At 46.0% G+C, this 22484-nt stretch overlaps 1 long non-coding RNA gene across 1 annotated transcript in view; it reads right to left on the reverse strand.

The window, feature by feature from the left end:
- Nucleotides 1-2061: 2061 nt before the first annotated feature.
- The window catches only part of LOC137145988 (uncharacterized), an 85128-nt gene continuing 64705 nt past the window's right edge, over nucleotides 2062-22484 (reverse strand). Inside the window, exon 3 of the long non-coding RNA XR_010917808.1 lies at nucleotides 2062-2614. This is a non-coding gene — a long non-coding RNA (uncharacterized lncRNA). The remainder of the gene's footprint in view (nucleotides 2615-22484) is intronic.

A 22484-nucleotide genomic window follows, 5' to 3' on the forward strand; every position in this document is an offset into this window, starting at 1 on the left:
GTTTTAAAAAAGAGATCAGTCCTCAAAAGACTCAATGGCCAGACAATTGACAGGGACTACCCATGTGAGTAACCGCTCGCCGATGGGAGTTAGGGATTTGCAATCTGACTGTACGGCTGGCAGGCCTTAGCCCCATTTTACAGATAAGTAAACTGAGGCACAAAGTGTTTGGGCCAAGATCTCCTGGCAAGATAGTGAGAAGCACCTGGCAGCCTAGACTCCAGGTCCTGGGTTTTAACCGGGCCCTCTCTCTGTGTTGGCAGAGGGGAAAAATGCAGCAACACAAAGCACCAAACACTTGATTATTCCCTTTCCAATTTTATAGATCCACCTCCAAAATCCTTAGATGCAGAGAAAATTCAGAGGCCCATCTTCCCCCAACAGCTTTCACCATAGCCCCAGGAGAGGAAACACATCTCTGAAAGTGACTGAGCGTAAACCACCTGTCGGCAAAAGGGATCATCTGCAAAGTGTCAAAACCAAGAGATTTTTGTTTTGTTTCGCTTCATTTGAAGTCTGGGATTTGATGTCAATGCTTTGAAAAAGTCTAGTCTCCCCCAGCAGCTAGTGGCAGCTTTATAAAGATCTCAACAGCTAAGAAAGTCTAGGCATAGTTCACTGGCTAAGATGCTTTGAAAGTGATGGGAAAGGAAAGGGAGTTTTAAAGGATGCTTTGCGGAAGCAGTAAGTAATTGGAAGAAAAACAGAGTTCTGTGTACCAATAACTGGCTTTAGACTGGTCTGATCTGTGTTTCGTGAGCATCGTCCAGCCCTTTAAATGCCGAAATAAACACATCACACTGTTAAAACAGAAACATACCACAGGTACCATTATTAATTGAGTGAATCAATACACAGAGCAGGCCATGGGGAATTTACATTTTCTTTGAAACTTACAAACAACTGGTTCCAAGCCATTAGAAAAAAACTGCCTGCCCTTTATGCTTTAATTCAGACAACCCCAAGGACCCAGGACAAAGACCTTTACTGCCAATTTTCCATTCTCCCCACCATTCTGCTCACCGGCTGTTTCTTAAGTCAAAGACTCACCACCCAGCCCCAGAGGAAGCCAGAAAAGTCTTTTTATAGCTCAGGGGGAAGATTCCCTTCCCACTCCGCTCACTTTATGCCATACAGTGGCAAGGGTGGCTCTCCTCTATGATGACCATGGGCAGGGCATAAGCAGGGCACAAGGATGAGTGACAACATCTGTTTGTGGTCTGCAGCTTGGGCCAGATTTCCGAAGTCTCTGGAAAACTGGACCTACCTTCATTCCACAATCCAAGCGATGGGCATAACACTGGCTAAGTGTGAAAGAGCTCTTTATTAGGGGAGGGTTGTTCCCTCTCGGCCCAGCCCTTTTTTCCTCCCCCACAGAGGGACTGCACCTGCGCTCTTTGCCTTACCCACTCCCTCTCTTTATTATTATTATTGATATTGCTTAAAATCAGCACCAGGGCCCCACCGCGCTAGGTGCAGCATGAACAGGACACGGTCCCCGCCTCAGAGTTTATGAATTCAAGGGAAAGCGAGGCACAGCGAGCGATCCTGACAAAACAAGAGGGGGGGAGTGGGAACGACTGACAAGGGTAACGGCAAAGCTGCATAATGGAGTTGCCAGCTTGGGGCATCAGGGAGCAGCATTCAAGACAAGAGGATAATTGCCTCTGAGACCACCTGCCTGTCTGTGCTCGAGGAACACACCCAGGAACTTGGCTGACATGCTGGGCTGGGCCCTGAGGGTTTCCCTCACAGGGGCTGCCTGGCTAGGGAGACAGCGCCTCAAAGGAAGAAGGCCAGGGAGTTGCTCTCCTCAACAGCAAAGAAGCCATCTTTGACTCTCCAGACTACAGGGCCAGAGACAGAACCAGTGGGGCCTAGGTCAAAGGGAGTGTTGGAGAGTCCTTGAGGAGGGAAGAACAAGGGACTTCACTCACCCTTGGGATTGGGATGCCCTAGGAGGGGGCTACATGAAAACCTGGGTTTTCGACTGAATGAAGAGAAAACAATTTGATTTTCTCAAGAAAAGAAACACGGTTTTTGTTAGAAAAAAATCCATATTAGGCCAAATTTATTTTTTTGGACATATTTTGTTTTTTGACAAACTCTATTCTTTCGACCCATTTCTGACCAGCTTTATTCTGGAGTTCTATGGTCCAATAACGAGTGTGAACAACTTGAGGCTACAAAAAAAAAATGTGCCCAGTCATTTTTAAAGTTGTCTCTCCACCCCACAAAGGAAACACTTCCAAGATGGCCCCTCTAGTGATTATGCAGTCAAATGACTGGCAGGTGCAGGATTTCAGGCCAAAATGGCTCACCACCACCTTTCTCGCTGCCAATACATAGGCATGAAATAACCTGGGAAGAAACTGCTGAAAACCTTGCATGGAAGTATATTAAAAAAAAGAAATGTATTTATTTTTGCATAGCACCACTCTTGAGGCATCGCAGATCAGCTCTTTCCCAGGGCTTTTCTTGTAGTGCAAATGTCATCTGTTGCAATGCCAAAATGAGAAAGCTCTTACATCATCTTGCACTTTGCTGCGTAGCTCCTCATGCAGTGCATACTTGCCCAGTTCGTGCCTCTCAGGAGATCAGCCAGTGAAGAACCCTATCAGTAAAATGCTGGGTTAGCAAACAGCAGAGCCTACAGACATGATGCATTGCATGATCTGTTGTTAGTTCCTCCATAGGAACGTGTACATAGATTCATATTCCGTGACCGAGGCATTGGATTAGATTAATCTAACACCTCAGAGCTCTCAGCCTGCTCTCCTCGGGGGGCCCCTCATTTTTAAAGATAGCCTAGTTTGGACTGATAGGAAATCATTCTGTTTTTATGAGGACTTTAATCCTCACCGGTGATCTTTCACTTACTGCTGGCCCTGAGATCCCAGAGCTGGGGTAAAGGAGGAAGGAGTTATTAGAGGAATTAATTATGGCAACCACAGACCAAGCTCAGATAAAGTTTGCTTGAATGACTCTATTTCCAGACAGATAAGGGAGTGGGAAACGAAGAAGGGGCAACTAGATTTTCTTCCAGTACGAAAATGAGCTGCAGCAGCACAGAGCCCATGAAGTACACTGTATCACACACTCAGAAGCACATGCTGTAGGAACCAGCCAGGCAGAGGCAACAAAGAGAAGAAATCCTCTCTCTCTCAGTCTGCACAGACAGCAGTCTGCAAAAAGCCAGACATCTGGAGCCCAATTCTGATCTCATAAATAAGGAGTAACTCCACTGAAGTCAATGGAGTTACACCCGCATAAAAGATACCCCAGAATCAGACCCTGATCAGAATGCTCAGCCAGGCCTGTCCTTGCTACTCCAGACACGCTGCACTTTTCAGTGCCCTGACATTTCTCTCTAAGCAGTCTATATTTCCATCCAGATTTCCCCTACAGTGCCCTATGCTCCCACACGTTCTTGACCCTTTTCAGGATGCACAGGCTCATCCTCTTCATATGCGCTAAATGCCACTTTTTTCCAATCAAACTCTTGAGGTTTTCTCTTAACAAAAAAGAAGGGGGATGAATGTAGTACTTGATCCAGGGAGACAAAATGGGAAGCTTCCTCTTTTGTTTTTCCTCCACCCCGTGGCTCAGCCCATGCCCTCACAACCAGGACAAATTCAGACTGGAAATAAGGCATACATTTTTAATGGTGAGAGTAATTAACCATTGGAACTATTAACCGAGGATCGTCCATCACCGGCACTTTTAAATCAAGACTGGAAAGATGTTTTTCTGAAAGATCTGCCCTAGGAATTATTCTGGAGAAGTTCTATGTCCTGTGTTATACAGCAGGTCAGATCAGATGATCACAGCGATCCTATGGAACCTATGAATGGCTTACAACACACACATCCACTCCATCGAGGCTTGGTCCTACACATTTGAAGACAGTTGGAGTTTTGTTACTGACATGAATGGGATCAGAGTTTTTACCAGGCCCATGTTGACAGAGAAAATTACTCTGTGGTTTTGTGCTGTTCACAGTTAGGAAGTAGGATAATAACCCCTGTGGTCCTGATTCTCCTCTCACACTAGCATAACTCTGACTTCAGGGGAACGACACGAGTGAATCAGGAGCACAATCATGTCCTGTAGCTGTCTATAGCACTTTCCACCCCACGGTAAAGGGCACTTGACAATCATTGATAACCTCCATTTTCCAAATGGGGGGAAACAGACAGAGAGGTGACGTGACTTGGCGAGCTTCACACAGCGAAAGTCAATAGCAAAACCACTTAACCTCATTTCCACCCACAATAGGGCTGGAACCCAGGTCTTGACCCACGCTGACTCACTGAAACACACAATAGCCAAATTTCTGAGTGTCTGCTTGATCAGCTTTTTGCCAGTCTACATTTCTTTCACTGTTATGTTGCTTGTGTGTTGACTTGACAGGATAGTCCCAAAATGAAGTCCTTGAAGTTATTTAACAGAAGTAAAAATAGAACCAATTGCTTGATTTTCTCCATATTAAGCAGCCCCATGTTAAGGGATCTTTTCCCCAAGGGTCAGAATTGGCTCCTGGGTGATAGAAAACTCAGCAAGTGAATTCAGAGCAGACTGCTAATGGGTTAGGGATGCTGTAATCAAAGAGGGTTGGAAGAAGAGAACCCTATTGCAAATGGGAGTCATAGTTAGAAGTGCATTGAGGTCCCTTAGCTATTCGTTAATGTGCTAACATATGCATACATTCTCAGCCATGCTCTAGTAGCCTGGAGGTGCCATCCCATGTCTCTTTAGATCACTGGATACGTTAACATAAGCTAAGTGGGTCAATTTAAAGCTTAAGATTCGACTCAATTGGCGTCATGCATGTTAGCATATACAGCACTTGGTCTATGCTAGACTTTTAGCACTAGTTAGCGAATTTGTTCCAACAACACACCTTTAATACTAATCTAGACAACGCTTGTGTGATAAGCAGCATTTTAGCTGCGTCCTATTTTAGCAGGGCATCTCTATGAACAGTGTGCAGGATAACATAGGCGTTATTTAGAGGGCTACCAAATGCTGATGCAAACTCCAAGACGTTGACAGTGTAACGGTGTGGGGCCAAGCCCTGATTTCATTTCCTATCTCAGGGATCCACTGTGCATGGATCTGGATGAGGATGGACTAAGGAGATGCCACTGCCAGAATTCACTTCTCTGTGCAATGCAATAAGTCCATAGCTACAACACGCCAGTGGCACATTCCTCTACAAACAGTCTGACTAAAAATCCATGAGACTACCGATGAAGTAAGAGACTTCTCAATGTGAGTGTGACCCTAGTCACCCTGTATGCACACCCTACACTCTACTGCAATAATATCTGTACAAAACACGCCTTATCATATGAAAGCTAACAGCACACTGGTTTTCAACACCATTGCAGAATGCACGTGTTCACCTTATGACATCATGAATTCCCTCTGCAAGATGCATTAGCAGGAGCGTTGTTAGCAAGACATGAGAAGTAATTCTTCCGCGCTACTCCACATGGATTAGGTCTCAGCTGGAGTATTGTGTCCAGTTTTGGGCACCACATTTCAGGAAAGATGTGGACAAATTGGAGAAAGTCCAGAGAAGAGCAACAAAAATGATGAGAGGTCTAGAAAACATGGCCTGTGAGGGAAAATTGAAAACATTGGGTCTGCTTAGTCTGGAGAAGAGAAGACTGAGGGGGGACATGATAACAGTACAAAAAGGGTTCTTGCCAGGAGGAGGGAGAAAAATTGTTCTCTTTAACCTCTGAGGATAGGATAAGAGGAAATGGGCTTAAATTGCAGCACGGGCGGGTTAGGTTGGACAACAGGAAAAACTTCCTAACTGTCAGAGTAGTGAAGCACTGGAATTAATTGCCTAGAGAGGCTGTGGAATCTCTGTCATTGGAGATGTTTAAGAGCAGGTTGGACAGACGCCTGTCAGGGATGGTCTAGAATAACCCTTGGTCCTGCCTGGAGTGCAGGGGACTGGACTAGATGACCTCTCGAGATACCTTCCAGGCCTACGATTCTACGTTCCTAAAAGATGGTTAAGATCAGAGAGGCTAGCCGAGGTAAAGGTGATAATCAGGTCTGTCCTGGACAAAGGAATGAGGGTTTACCTCTATTCACATCTTAGCAGTAAACAAAGCGATTGAACTAAACCGATGGTGATTGTTCTGATCCTGAACTCGAGAGACAGAGAATTAGCCTGGCTCCTGCACCCCAGAGAGACACAGAGGATTGAATACCCAGGAGGCCTTCCTTTGAGGGTGCTTTTGGGAAGGGTTTGCAGTGCCTCGTGGGGCAGGGACAGCACCACATGATGAAGAGGTCTGAATCCCATCAGTCCATGGGCATCCGACTAAATTGAGAGCCTCATTTTCACCTGCCCTGTCCGCCAAACTGACATTGTCAACACTAACACAAGAAGCCCCCAGAAGTGGGAGGGGGAGTGTGTGTGACAGGGAGTGAGTGAGTGAGCGTGTGTGAGAGAAAGAGAGATGGAGTGTGTGTTGGGGGACAGTGAGTGTGTTCGCATGCTGTCTCTAAGTTCAGACGGCAGCTGGAAGCAACCAATCCTGAGGCAGAAGCTGGTGCCCAGACAGCTGATGTCCCCCTGTCCCCCCAACCCCAGCTCAGGGGAGACCCATACACCTGGCAGGGGATGGGGGACCCCTCGACATCAGCCCCCACCTCCCTCCCTGGCTCTGCACAGCACATCAGGAGTCTCTCCCCTTTCCTCTTCCCCCCAGCAGCCCGTGCTGCCTGCCTACCGCTGCAGTCCTAGTTCCAGAGGAGAACAGGACTGACTCCCTCTGAGCCTCCTCTCCCCACAGACCCAGGAGCTGCACGCCCTCTCCTGTAGTCCAGGCAGCCGGCACACTTAGCTGTGTGAGCTCTCCACGCTGAGCAATTTCAGAACTTCCGGGAGCTTTGAAAGGGAAGGGGGCGCCTGTCTGCATAGCTGAGAAGTTTGACTGGTGGTTGTCAAGCGCTTTGCAAACCTCATATGAAAGGATATAAGAGCAAATATGCCATTATCCCAATGCATTTCTCCTTGTTTCTTCAGCGAGGCCCATTCTGGTACCTTTTTCAAGCCATCTCCACTACACCATGCCCTCCTTGCCCAGATGAACTGAGCTCATCAACCCTGCAAGGTTTTCCCAGAAGAGATAATACCCTCACGAGTGCCGTTTGCCTTTTCCGCTCCCCCACCCTGAAGTCAGCTCTGGGGAGAAGAGTTCCTAGTAGCACAGCATCAATGGAGGATCAAGGTGCCGATCAGAGACACAGAGCTCCCACATGGATTCTCCTGGCCTCTTACAGATCTCCGGGGATCTCCCTGCTTCATAGATAGGACCTTGCAGCTTATTCCACCAGGGAGATGTTCACCTCATGAGTCAACGAGAGGCGCTCCAGGAGGGATTCTACATGGAAACTGGCTGCTCCTCCCAGTAGCTTTTCCCCTGGAAGGGGAGATCACTGCACACACACAAGGATGCTTTTACAGCATAAGCTCTGCCATTCGCTGAAGCAAACGATTAGGCAGGCTTCTGATGAAAGAGATGGCACTGGATTCTTACAACAGGACCCAGGAAGTGGCTAGAGCAGGGGTAGACTATAGACGCCAACGTGAGCAACACAGCCAAGCATGAGTAATTCATCACCAGGGAAGGACTGTCATTTCTTTACGAGCAACTGAGAAGCTGAATTTACAGGAGCAGCTACTGTCAGAGGCTCCAGGTCCTTGAGATACTCTGTCTCTTTGGGCTTACATGTATTGTTCCTGTCTTGTTTTTTCACTGACACACCAGTAAATCCTGACAAATATTTTCACACCAGCTGTTGAAGCTCTAGTCATCCAAACGGAGTGTCCAGCTTGCTGGGTGATGCACCACACAGAGCCCGCTCACGTTCTCCTAATGGCAAAGCTTCGTCTCTCTGCTTTTGCTCAGCCAACGATATTGTAGGCACACTATGTGCTTAGCACTGTGGGTCCCACTTCTTTCTATGGCATCCACAGATGACTCCAAGGAGCTGGGACACATGCCGTGATGGCAACGCCAAGACACATGGCACTCTTGACTTACTCCCAGAGTCTGTAGCTCCATGTGACTGTATTAAAGACCGCTGCAGGGCAATTAGTTTTCAAGAAGCTGCCCACTGCCTTACTCACAGCAAAAGCGTAGAGTCAGAACAGATCCCAACCCTTTTCCTTTGCCCCTCTCCACTGTCCTAACCCCCCACTGCCCCGCCCTCAGTCCTGTGCATGTCCAGGGAAGCATGACCTTCCCAAATGGAAAATATTGGGGCTGTAGAAGCAATTTAAAACTAATCACTCAGCGCATACTGCGGAGAAACCAGCGTGCCTGCATCATCTGCAAAATTTGCCATCTCGCTTCTGACTCTCCCCCTTTCAGATCATTAACAAACATCAGTCCTGTCAGATCCTCGGTGCAGCCCTTGGTGGAAGAACCACTGGAGAAAGGATGGTCCAGTGGTTAGGACACTGGGTTCAAGACTCTGCTCCTCCACCGACCAGTGCCCATCTATGAAGTAGAGATGCAACTAAAAATGGGCCAATACCGCAAAATGCAGATACTGATCCAAAACAGCCTTAAGATTTGAGGAATGTTTGGATCCCAGGGTTTTCATTTGGCCTCAAAGTGAGATACAGCATGTAGTAGAAAGAAAGAGCCTGAGACATGAGGCCTAACATAACAGGCCAGGTGTGAGGCCTGAGGCCTGGCAAAACAGGCCAGATATGAGGCCTGAGCTAAGGTAATGGTATAAAGCAAAGTTAGCAGGAGTCATGCTGTGAATGCTGGCAGGCTCACCGTAACTGGCAAGAACAGAGCTGGTATTACAAACACACATTCCAGAGAAGTGCTAGACACAAGCACATTCCAGAAAGGTACCAGGACATCCTAACACCCCAGAGATAACGAGGCCATCCTGACCTCTCCAAATGACACTGTAAAGGATAGAAATGTCTTGTTAATATGATGAATAGAGAGGTTTTGACCGAACCATCCGGTACAAGGTAATGGGTGGTATCTTACCACGTCAAAGCCACGTCAGAGGGTGGCAACTATACATGTCAGGGAGGCAATATGCAACTTGTTTGTATCAGTGTATAAAAGAGTGTCTCAGAGGAAGTGTCTTAGTCTGGCCAAATGAGGAACAGAAAGTCCGGCCGTTTACTGAGCCAGTACCATTGCCAGGGGCACACAATATTAAGTGTACTTGTAGCATGTATAGGGCACTTTCTGCTGTGCTCATTTGACAATAAACCTGGCTGGGTGCCTTCATTGCTGAAAGGATCTGTGGTCTTATTGAATAATTCAATCGTAGAATGGTGTCTCAGTTACCTGCACAGAGCCAGGACAGCATACACACTGGGAGAACACACACGCAGCTGACAACACAGCAGTCACAAAGTTCACACCCAGATATACCTACAAACTTTCCCGAAGTGCAGAGACATCTGGGTATGGGAGTAGGCTTCAGACCCATAAATCTATGCTCATCTGCATAAGCATTTACTACTGAGTTCTGTTCTTGTTGATTCTGTGCATTTATATCCCACTCTGGTGGCTTTCAGACCGCCAACAAGTGGCCAATGCAGCATTCAGTATTTGGGCTCCCTTGGTTGAGAGACAGAAGGCGGCACATAATGAAGCTGCTGAATAACATGCAAAGTAGAGCTGGTTGAAAATTCCCAACAAAATGTTTGTCCTTCAGAAATGCCAGTTCATCAAATCAAAGCTTTCTGTGGAACAAGTCAATTTTGACAAAATTTCATTTCAGAAAGGAATCAGAACGCTCCCTGCCAAATGTTAGTGGAACTGAACGTTTCAATTTTTTGTTCTAAAACACCTTTCCATTTTGAATTGTTTTAAAAAAGGTCACAACTGATAAATCCTCTGATTTCAAAATAAAAAAAACAGAACATTCTGATTGCTCTGAAACTTTTTTTTCTCCCAAAAAATTCCATTTCAGGGAAAATCTCAGAATTTTTGGTTCTGATTTGGAAAGAAAACTAATTTAGAAATCTCACAATTTTTCACAGAATGGAAATTCTAGTTCTTGCACAGCTCCAGGTAAAATTTCTATCGTGCTCTGTGCCATGCTGAGTAACACACTCTTCAGAAGTCAATTCCTCTGCCTGTGATGGCACCTTCACGCAGAAGGCTAAATCACTTAGTGTACAACTACTTACTTAGTTAGTAAGTACTTACTTACAACTACTTACTTAGTTTACTTAGTTAGTAAACTACTTAAGCTATGTCTTCACTGACGGCAGCAAATTTGATAGAATAGGATTGCCAAACTTGCCACCGTCAGATCAACTTATCTGGATCAACTGAGCAGTCAGTGAAGACCCACTCAGTCGATCCAGAAATCGACGTATTAAGACCACCTTTTCAAGTGGCATAGCGCTGTGTCGACAGAAAAGCGGTTCCCATCAGCGAAGTGCAGTGAAGATGGCGCGCAGAACGGAAGCACAGAAGTCGACAGGAGTTACGCAAGTTTTTGCATAGTTTGCATAACTCCGGTCGACTGCCACCGAATCTCCGAGATAAGTGTAGACAAGCCCTTAGCGTACAAGTGTTTTGCTAGATCAGAGTCTAAATGATTCCACCTTCCCTGCTAATTCCACTGAACTGCATTGTTTCGAATATCTAATGTCTAATAATGATCACACCAGTATAAGTGAGAGGGGAACCAGGCCCAGGAGATGTACAGCATAGCCAACTCTCATGTTTTTAATCACAAGTGTCACGATATTTGGTGTCTTTCTTAAAACCACAGTGGGAATCACGTTATTCCTTGAGAACATTAGCTTTCACTTACAAACACAAGTAAGTTTTCTAGTAATGGTTGCCGAGAGCATGTTGAAAACATGACCCTAAAGGCTCCAACACCAGATGGCAAAATTTGTTTTTTTTCCCAGTATTTTGTGATTTTTTAAGCTAATCTCATGGACTTTTTTAACACTTGGGACTGAGAAGCCCAGCTGTATTCTGTGCAGTGGCTTTAATTCCAGAAACCTTGATATTACTAGGAACATCCTACACAGTGATCTCTTAACCTTGGTTAATGCGAATCCTCCAAGGATAGCAGAAAGGGGAAGGATGGGAGGAAATACACTAAAATGGGCTTCAGAGAACTGGAACCCAAACCTGGTGTTCACTGGTATAGCCCCATTGAAACAGAGGGAGCGAGGGGGCTTTTACACCATCTTTGGATCTCATCCCCAGACTGGAGATCTCTGCAATAGATGCATTATAACCTTCTTTTTACATCCATAGCCTTAGGGGACCCAACAGCTTCTTGTCCCACACTGAAGAGTGGTGCTTTAATCACATTGGACTAAAACAGAGCTTTTTCTCTGTCTTCATTGGGCACACTCCAAAAGCTGTGGAAGGTTTTGCAATAGAGATTTCTGTTAACTCATCTCCTATAACAATGAATTCAGATTTTCCCTTTTTCCCCCCTGCAGTAATGATATGTAAAGCAAGAGAAAGCCTGGATTGAAAGTTTGAGGGCAATGGGGTCTATATTCAAAGAATGTTGTGCCTAGGTACTGCCAGAGTCTCAAACTCCAGTCAAGAGATGGCACCCTGAGGACAAGCGCTGGTTAAGAACAATGTGATGCTTTACATACAAAAATATTCCAGGCAGCATACAGAGAAGACATTGAATTTCATTTTATTGTATTTTATAGGCTTTAAAGTGTGCCTGCCGGGAAGCATATTATGTTCACAGTAATGTTGGCTTGTGCTGTGATCCGATAACATCCTACAAGCAGGATCAGAGCTATATCTACTGATGCCAGTGATTCAGGAGGAGATGTTTGCCTCTGAACCAATCCCCCAGCATTTTGACAGGGAGTATTAATTCCACTGGAGGTTCTGTCTTTCAAATAATATGTCAAACTAAAATCATGATCACTGATGGTCATCAAAGATCCCATAGTAATTTTTGCAAGAGTAGAAGTATATGGCTGTAATTCAGCAAGAATACTCAGTCTAAGCAACTACAAACTTCCCCTACAGTTTCAATTGTATGTAGTATACTTCATTCCCTGTCCTAATCCAATGTGTAACACTGCTTGCTGTTCAACAACTGCCATCTTCCCCACTACACTGTTTGTACGAGAGCTGGTTGAAATTTTTTCCCCAAAAGATATTTTGACAAACTGTGGTTTTTCAATAAAAATAAACATTTTCACAGAAACATTTCTCACTTTGGTTGAAAGCTTGTTTTTTAGACAAATAAATGAGAAAAAAACTGAGAGCTATTTCATTTTCTAAAACAGTTTTGGTGAAGATTTTCAGGTTTTTTAAAACAAAATTTTTACTGAAAAGTGTTTTAAAAAACTGAACATTTCTCACTTTTCATTGAAAAAACCAAAATGTTAGCACAAAGTTCTGGATTTTTTTTTTAACTTCTGGGTGAAATAATTGGCATTTTTAGATCAGCTTTTGTTTGTGTATCAGTTTGTACAATTCTATGGGGTTCTTTGAGATAAGCAGCACTGTGTATATGAAGGAAGTAATTATGCACATATCTACTAGAGATGCAAATTCTAAACTCACTGGCAGTACATCTCAATGCTAGCTCCTACAGACAAGTTATAAATTAATATAACAGTATCAAATATCCAGTGCTGATCTGTATAAATGAATCACAGCTTGTATATTCCAACTTTTAAAACATATATACTTAATTTGACGTGTTATTTTTAGATTCTAATGATAAGTTTAAAAAATTAACCAGAGCTGCTTCAGTGAGGATTGAGTGAACTGGTTTAGAAAATCTAAGCATCCCTTCTTATCACTACCACTCCCTTATTAACTGTCATGATATATGGAATCACAGGACTTCTTAAAAATCACTTAAAACCACCAGCTACAGAGCGTACAAAGAGGCTTCTGCAAAGCTTCACTTCCAGCTTTGTCTTCCTTGTTTACCAAGCAGTGGCTAAAAAATATTCCGCAAGCAAATATATCATTACATTAACCAACCCCCCAAAAGAGGACCTCTAGCCACCTGCAGAAACCAACTTACACCAAATAGTTTGTTAAGGGTCTTAAATATTCAGGTAATATTTTTCTTCTGTTTGTACCTGATCTAAACACTCCTGAATTTCATGGATATTTGAGCCAGAGCTGAATTTGGAGGCTTGGGACCTTTTCTACTTTGTTGCACTCCTACATTTCAAGTGTGCCCCAACCTCAATAGAGCAGAGTCAATTTATACCAGCTGAGGAGCCAACATCTGATCTCTAGGTCACTTAACTGAACTCTCATCTTGTGGATATTCACACACTACTAGCCCCAGTCCCCGCTTTGTCAGATCAACTGTGCCATATCTCTAGAATGGTTGAAAACCCTTTACTTTTGCTTCATGCTCCTCAGGACCCAAGGGTGGGAACATAACCCAGACAATGCGAAATAACAAAATTTACAACAGATGTCGATCTGCCCAGAGACATGACGCTCATCGACTGGTATGTAAAGCAGAGAAACCCAAGGCCGGGGGTGTAACTCAGACACTCATTGGAGCATCCGAAACAGAACCACCAGAATCTCAATCAGCTGAACCATTCACACAACGTTCTTCCCAGAGAGGAGAGGGAACACTGAGCCTCAGACTAACATCACCCCTTCCCCTCACTCTTTCATGTGATGAGTAATTATTCACTTGTAGTTTATCAGCTAATTATACATGTGACTTGGCATTTGAAGAAGTAGGATCACTCCTTTTTTTCATGACTAGTAATTATACAGGCCTCTTCTGATGACTCTGCTTTAACATGAGGGCTCATTGTTTCCACCAGCATGCTGGCATCTCCAGAGGTTAAATATCAGTGGATTATTGCTTACTATCTTGTTTAACACAGAGGGCAGGCGTCTGCTTCACTTCAGTAGCCATGGCAATGCAGGGCTTTCTCGTAACTAGAGCTGGCAAATACTACAGACTACTTCCCTAAATGTTAAATATTTAAATCAATTTGCTTTGAGTGTGTGCAGAGCTCTTGTGCATTGACTTCCTGGGTGAAATTCACCCCAGCGCACAAAGGACTATAAGTAGGCCGATGCACCACTTGCATCCCACTGAGTTTAAAAGGAAAATAAATGGATGTATAACCTGTGCGCTGAATTCACCATCTACTGATGGAGCTTACTGGCAGGAACAAACAAATATTGAGAAATTGCCCCTTTGTGCAGCAATTTACAACACTCTTAACACCAGGGTTCTAAACAGAGCTGTGTGGAGGACAGAAGCTCCACTGCATGATAGTTTTCGAGATTTCAAAATCTGGCTTCATTCCAAATCAGAATGAAAACCACAAATTTTAAAATTCTTCGGAAAGGAAAATTCAGAAAGTTTTTGTTTCAGATCAAAGTGTTTCATTTTGATTTTGACTTTATTTTGTACATTATCTTGCAAAATTTTTAACAATTCCAAATGAAAAGTTGTTTCGAAATGAAAAATCCATACGTCTTGTTCAAAAATGTCAAAATGGGACTCTGACATTGTCAGAACTTTTTGGGTTTTGTTTTTCTTCAGAATAAAAATTTTAGCAAATCAACCCAATTTTGAAAATCATTTCAATTTCAGCAGACCCACATATTTGTCGGAATATGACGTTTCTCTGATCAGCTGTAGTTCAAACCGTACTGATGACCTGTATCGCACGTTGTTATATAAATCATTCTCTCCCCTTTGGTCTCTTTCTTTCCACTTCTACCCACATAGCAAACTCCTGCTACTTAACCCCACCCTGGCACCTGCCTTAACACAAGACCAGTCAAATATGGAAATATGTCCTCATTGGGAATGAGAGACTCACTCACTCCATTCTCATGGAAAGTCACGTCAGCAGCAGGCGGGGGGAGAAAGCAGACAAATGAGAATTGATGAAGTCTGGATTCCTGGAGTTATCAGACCAGACTGCTGTGCTTTAGAGGTGCGAGTTTCCACAGAAACCTCAAGCTGCATATTAAGTCCATCCCTTGGTGCTGTGTGTGTTAGGAAGGGGAGGGAGAAGGGAGTGTTTTAAAGTAAAACTGTAATAGGTCTGCAATAAAAGTGTACCAGCTTTTATATCAGTTCCTAATAATGAGCAGAGATGTTTCAGTAGCTCAAAGCTCACTGTGATAGGAAAAGCAATTTCTGGGAATAGGTTATTAGGGGTCCTATTCTGCCTTCACTTACATGGCTCATAACTCTGAATCCTTTCTATACTTAAAACGACACTGTCAAGATTGAGCTCATATATTAAATATTAACACACGCACACACACAATGCCATGCATAGCAAATGCCTTCCATTATTAAAAATGAAAGAGCTTAAGAAAATCCACTTTACTTTACACCATTTATGAGGTTTATCCAAGGTGAGTGAAGTTCAGAGAGTAAATACTTAATCAAGACCGGTCAGTTTCACTTTCTGTTACTAGTCAATTTCATTTTCCCTCTCACCCACTCCCCTGATATGGGTCCAACATTCCCACTGCTGCAGTAAAATGTTTAACTCAACCAAAACTGTTTGCATTGATTTCTTTCTTTCTCCCCCCCCCCCCCCCTTTTTTTTTTTTTTTTTAAAGCAAGAAAACATTTCTAGTCAGATTCAATTTTTATCACCATCCTCCTCCCCACTTCTTCTTTTGGCTTGCTCCAGTAGCCAGTTGTGGCCTGACCTCAGGAGGAAGGTGGTAGTGCAAACGAGAGCTATGGAGGATGCTGGAGGGAAAAGGCCATTTTTTTCCCTGTTGATTGTGACAGCCCTGCCAAGAGACTTTTTTCTAACTCAGGGCCAAACCTGGATGCCTTTAATCAGGGAAAGGGATGGAGTGAAATATTCCAAAGCAAAATCCACAGGAGGGAGCCGGAATACCAATGTTACAGTTATGGCAAGGTAGTCCGTGTTTGACCCACCAAAGAAACTACCGAACAAGAGATCTGTGATTCTGATACAGCCCCCATTACCAAAGTATCTGAGCACCTCGCAGTCTTTAGTGCATTTATCCTCACAACAGCCCTTTGAGATAGGGCAGTGCTGTTATTACACTGCAGCTAGTGGCATGCCTCCCAGCCCAGGCAGACAGAAATGCGCTAGCATCCTAAAAATACCCGTGCGGACGTTGCAACAGGGGCTAGCCATCCAAGTACGGACCAGGGAGTCAGGCGGGCTTGTGCTTGGGCAGCTAACCTGTGTTGCAACATCCTCACAGCTATTTTTAGCAGGCTAGTTCACACAGAGCTAACATGTGCCCCACTACTCTCCAGTGTAGACAGACCCTAGGTTACACCGGAAGGCTGTTCATAAACTATGTAACGCATTTGGGAGTGGGTATCCTTAATTCTGTGGGTTTGTTTCAATGTTACAAGAGGCTGGTGGGGCTTAAAAATCACCCAGAATTGTGTCATGTAATTTACGAATAGCCCCAGAGCAAGGGATTGCACCCCAACCACCCCACTCCCAGGCTGGTGCCCTCACCACTAGTCCATCCTTTCTCACTGAGGAGCTGCTATCTAAGCAACTCGCTCTGTAAATCTTTCATTTCTCTTCCTCACACACACACACACACACACACACACACACGTACGTATGTGTATGGGATTCCCCAGCATTAATGCAGCTGCATTACATTTTGTATAAACTTCCCATGGGCTTTGCGGATGAGGTAACAATTCACGTCCCACCCAACGGTTGGTGGAACTGGAAAAGCAATCAAAATGGCGTCTGTGGCGTCAATCCCCCTCTCCTCAGAAGAAAAGGGAGACGAGTTCTGGGATGCCCCAAGATCAGTGCTATGACCCCAGCTTTGGGCCAGTCCCTGAGAGGACCCTTTCAGGGAGCCAGATCCCCTAAGGGACTCACTCTTCCTCCAAGGCAAGCCACCTGGCTTGACTGCCTCCTTAACTGGACCTCTGGTCCTTCAGCTCCTCTGCGTCACATGCTCACCCAGTCCAGCTGAAGCAGACCCCTGTGGGAGACTTGTACTATCCTAGGGAGCAACGCACCTCCTCTGTCAGCACCTGCAGGGAAACTCAGCTGTAAACCAAAAGAGTTTGTTCGTCAACTGTGACATGGCGTAGGAAGTCCTTGGCTAGCACAAAGAAAAGGAAGTTACAGCGCTGTCCATCCCTGTCAGCACAGAGCCCAACACCCAGTCCCTCTGACCGCTCTTTGTCCCAGTTCATGTATGCCCCGATTGCGTCCAGCAGCCAGCTCTTAACTTCCATCTCACACCCCCCCAGTTCTTTGTTCTCCATCTGGGGAGATGCAGCTCAGCCTCCCCTCCAAGAGGCGGGAAAGTCCATATCTCTCCGGGTCGTTGGTTGCTAGGTAGCAACGCCCCACTGACTGAATTTGCCATTGTCTCTGCAGTGCCTCATCAACATGGGGATGAAAACCCATTTAGTCCCAGACATCCAGAAGCCATTCACACCTGCGTCTCTGAGCATCTGCAGAGGGCAAACAGACCCTTCCCCCCACTTTGTAACCATGCAGCATGCAGGGGAAACTGAGGCACACACAAGCTTCACAAAACATTACAGAAAATTCCCACTTCGTCACAAGTTCTATGTGGCAAGGCTTCCTAGATGCCAACTATGCTGCCACGACCCACAAAGGTGTCCAGTCCAGCACACGTTGCACACAGCTTGGGTTTGCACTGGCCATTGCCTAACGAACTGCTTGGTTCGAATTGGAACAGAAGCTTTGCAGACACAATAAGCAGACCCGGGAGCGGATGAGCGCATCCAAGGTGGGGCCCGGATTTGGCAGCTCCTAAAGTACTCTGAAACACCCGCTCACGTTTGTTGTGTGGCTCCATTTGACAGCACTATCCATGTCTGATTTACACAGGCCCCTTCTCCCCTCTGGATACTGGGCTGCCTTCCATCACCTCCAGTCTGGCCTCTGGACTCCAGTTGCCATGCAGCAACCCGGGTTAGCAGCTTGACATCTGGGCAGTGCAGGTATTGCCTTAACATCTTCATGAACAACTGGCTCAACCCATTAGGCCAGCTTCCATGATCAGAACTCTACGTCATCTCCCATCAGTTCGTAGGGACGAGGTGCATTACAGTGACAATGTCCTAACGGGGTGGGAGGTGGATGCACGCCAGCCCGTTCTTAGCCCCCATTCCTCTCTCTACCCGCTTGTCTAAGATGTGGCAGTGAAAGCAGCCCCAGTAAGTCAGAAACAGTTGAAGCACACCAGTCCCTCTGGGCTTCTCTGGTCCCCAGGACTCCAAGTTTTATCTGTCTCCCATTAACGACACACTTTCTTCTCTCCACTACACAAAGTGACCCCACAGCATTTTCTGGTAAGGGAAATTATAGCTTGGCGTCTGTTCTTTTCCCTGCCAGAATCAGATTGCTCATCTTGTTACATCTTACAAAATTGCTCACGACCAGCAAGGAGAAAATTGATTTTCACGATGGCCTTTTTTTTTTTTTTTTTTTTTAAATAGGCACTCTTAAGTCTGTGAGAAGCCATCACACACCCCAGCTATTGCGAGAACATTTGGAAGTAAGACTGTACATTTAAGTATAGATGCTAAAAAGTGAAGAGAGATGCTAGGATTTCTTACCCATTCTCCTTCCAGTTTTCTACACTATGTTGTCCAGTGTCAGTTCAACTGAGACTGCGTCCACCACCTACTTTGGGAGAAGCCTGGCGGATGATCTCAGCTTATCATGACCAAGCCAGGAAGTACCACCTCTCAAAACCAGACAAGCTTCCAGCACCGTGAGTGCACAGGAAGTATTTACAGGTAGATGTAGCCAATAGGTATTCCAATCACAGGCACGCTGGCACATGCCATGATTGTGAGCACAAAAATGCCAGGGGTGCAGCTGTATGTTTTCATTTAGCTGAGCTCTCTAGTGAATAGGAATTTTTAATTCACCGAACAGAAGGAGCAAGACATGGCATATGTAAGCTTATAAAATAAAAGAGATTCTAGATTCCCAGGTTTGACAGGCCTTTTCTGACCTGCCATAGCCTGCACCAGCAATGGAAACAAAACCATAAGAACAGTGGTGTCTGCCTGGGAAGCTTTTGGGATGTGATGTTTTTTGTTTGCAGTTGCTTCTCATGGGAAGATCATAAGAACAACAGCTGGGTGATTCCAACAGCTGGAATTCCAGTGAACTTCCTTTAAGGCACCTGCGGCTGTTTGTGCTTGTCTGCTAGTAGGTCCGAATTTACCAAATAATAAGAGTAATTAGCAGTGTCCTCCATCCTCTGTGTGTGTCTGTGTGTCCTCCTTGCATCATGGCAGCTGACGCTCACACCTTGATCCTTCATGGTCTATAGACCCTGAAGGAGCTTAGACATATTGGGTTGAAGAGCCAAGCCAAGCCAGAAGGAGCTGTGTTGAACATGTAACATGGTGCATGTTGTTCTCAAACTACAGCTAAACTCAGAATGTATTCCAAGCCCCCGGCCTCCCCGGAGCAATCAGCCTCCTAGATGTCATTAACCATTCGGAGAGCGCTGCCAGGTGTGAGCAGAGAATGCTGAAATGAACCGTCCACAGAGTCACCGGGTGTCAAGTTCAGACTTCTTGTCCTCACTTTCAAAGCCTTCCATCACGCAGCGTTAGCCTACATCTCTGACCTGGTGTTCTTTCAAGTCTCCCTCTCTACTCCCCGCTCCCCACACCCACCCAACCCTCACACAAGTGTTAAATTCAAAAGGGAAATATTCACAAGCCATGCATGAGAGGTTAAAAGAAAGGAAGATGTAACAGCAGCATTGATCCAGAAACCACCAAGTCCACAGAGCTGGGGAATCGACTTCAATGAGTCTGACCAAGAAGAAACTTTGAATGAAGCCTCGGCAAACCCCAGCAGGCTCAGCCGCGGTGGGAAGATCAGTTTGGAGACTCCCACGATGGATACTGTTGCATTCTTGCCAACCTACACTGATCAAGTGTGGCAAGATACCAGCCAAACCCTTGGGCACTGCAGCTGGAGCAGTGATGAAGAGACCTTCACCTGAAATGGAGTGAAAACATCTGGGGGAGAGAAAAGGAAGAATTCACCCAGCAGAAGCAGGACTTGAACTCAGATCTCCAGAGCACTAACTTACACACTACCCTATGCACTAGACCACATTACAAGTAATGGGAAAACATGAGGCTGTAGGTGTGCAGTGAGTGTGGCTTTCAGGGCACTCATGCTAGATGTATGCTGAAGGAAGTTAGCAGCAGGCTAGTAAGTATCTTTACAAAAGCCCTTGCCTGAAAGAAGAGAAACAAGCTGGAAGTTAAAAATGATTTTTTTTTAAAAGCCATGCGGTGTTCAAACACACAGATTATTCCAGGCCAGGCCCGACTAAGGCAGAGCACATACACTCCATAAACCAGTGGGAGCCACGGGTATGCAGCAGCTCTTGAGATGTAGCCCCACAACCCACCCCCAAAAGCAATTCCGAAATCCAGTGGGGCCTGGCCTCAGAAGAAGAGGTCCTCACTGAACCGCAGGGAAACAAACGTCCCATTTGTTTTTTATCTATAGTGTTTAATTTTTTTTTTTTTAAAGACAGATTCCAATTGAAGGAGGGCAAGGACAGACAATCTGGAACCAGCCTGCAAATCTGAATTAGGACAAGTCATGCATATTTTATTTCCCTCCTTCAAATGCAAATGCATGTCTAATGTATTTAAAGTTTCATCTATTGCGGGGCTGTTTTGCCAGCAGAGGTACAAAGGGAAAGGGCCAGTGGGAGGCTAGGACAATACAGCTGCCCCAGCACGTGAGACACTGGTCCTCAAACTGTGGGATGTGCCCCTCCCCCCCAGGAACTGGGGGGGGGGGACCGGCAGGGCCCAGGCCAGCCCTCATAGAGGGTGGGGAGGGAGCACCACCCACCCTGCTCTGCCCCTAGCTCTGCTCCTGCCCCCCATGGCTCCAGGCTCAACTCCCGGCTCCGTCCCCCAGCCCTGGCTGCCGGCCACAGTTCCTCAGCTTGGTCCCCGGCCCCACTGCCAGCCTCGGCCGCTGGCTGCCGCAGCCCCCTTCCTGGCCACAGCCCCCGCCCCAGGCACTGTTCCCTGCTCGGCCACCGTGGCCCCGCTCCCACCCGCAGCCCCGCCCATGGTGGGACAGTGGGGGGGGGCGTGGTCAGGGTGAGGGGGATGCAACCCAAAAAGTTTGGAGACCCCTGGATAAAGCAGAATCATAATTGTGTGTATGATAGTGCATCCCAGGTGGTATTGAAAGGGAGTCAGACAATGAGGGAGAACAACCACGACTTCGTCATGACTGGACAAAAAAAAAAATCAGAAAGTCATAGGGCCAGATTCTCTGCTGCTGTCTAGCTGTGCTTGAACCACAACCAGATTTGGGGGCAAAAGTGGTTTTAAGGCACCTTTACGCTTGACCGCTTCTGGCTCGGGGCTGGTGTCTCTTGTACACTTGGACCACCCTAAAGACTCCTCTGATGAATGCAGGGGTTCTCAAACTTTTTTTTTTTTTGCTGGGACCTCTTTGAAAATATTTCAGGCTGTGATGACCCTCCCCAAAAGTGATTGTCCCCCCCCTGCCATGCCACCTTTAGCAGCATGTGCTGGGGCTGACAGCTCGTGATCCCCGGGGGGTCAACACCCCCAGTTTGAGAACCCCTGAACTAATGCCAACTTCCCTCAGTGACGAGGAGGCCTCTCCAATGGCTACAGATGGCCAGGGTTTAGGGTTGCAGGGAGAAGCCTGAGGGGAGCCAGATCCACAAGTTTCCAGGCCGTTTTGCACCACCAGGGTGACACAAGCAGCTAGAGCAGGGTCCGGGACCTGACCTCACAGTGATTGTTTTGTGCCTCCTGCCCTTGTGAAGCAACACAGGCGCTACAGACAGCGCAGCCGCTGGAACCAGCCAATGTCTCCAACTTGTGGTGACGGAATGGAACTGCAGCCAAGTGAAAACCCCGCTGTGCTGTGTCGCTTGGGATCATGAGTCCCAGATTCGCATGACGTGGTAGATCCCTGGATGGAAATAATCCTTCGCACAGAATCTTGTGGAAATTAGAACTGGAAGAGACCTCGCCCGTTGCAGGGTTCCAGTCCAGGCCACGCAAGCCCAGCTGCCATTCTGCACTGGTGCTTTTCCCTTCGTTGGGACTCACAAGAACTAGATGGCTAAGTCTGGACAGGTCAGTGCAATGCTAATGAGAGTTTCTGCTATGCTTTTCCCTTCAGCGTAGCCGCATTCCCAATGACAAGAAACTGCGGCTCTCAGAATCATAGGCATTAGTGAGCAAGAGGACATATTAGACCATTAATCCTTCACTTGCCAGAAATACACTCTAAGAGTGTTCCTTCGGGTGTATTTTCTACTCCCTCATCCAGTAGGCTTTCACACAACTCAAGCAATGGAGTATCTGCCACTTCCCTGGGGCGTTTAATTTTCCACAGTTTACTAAAGATCGCACTCTCAGGAAGATTTCAATTCTCTTCTGCTTAAGTT

This window comes from Emydura macquarii, unplaced genomic scaffold (assembly GCF_026122565.2).
Source record: "Emydura macquarii macquarii isolate MOO-44397 ecotype Brisbane River unplaced genomic scaffold, CSIRO-AGI_Emac_v2 contig_3692, whole genome shotgun sequence".
In the NCBI taxonomy this organism is placed as follows: Eukaryota; Metazoa; Chordata; order Testudines; family Chelidae; genus Emydura; species Emydura macquarii.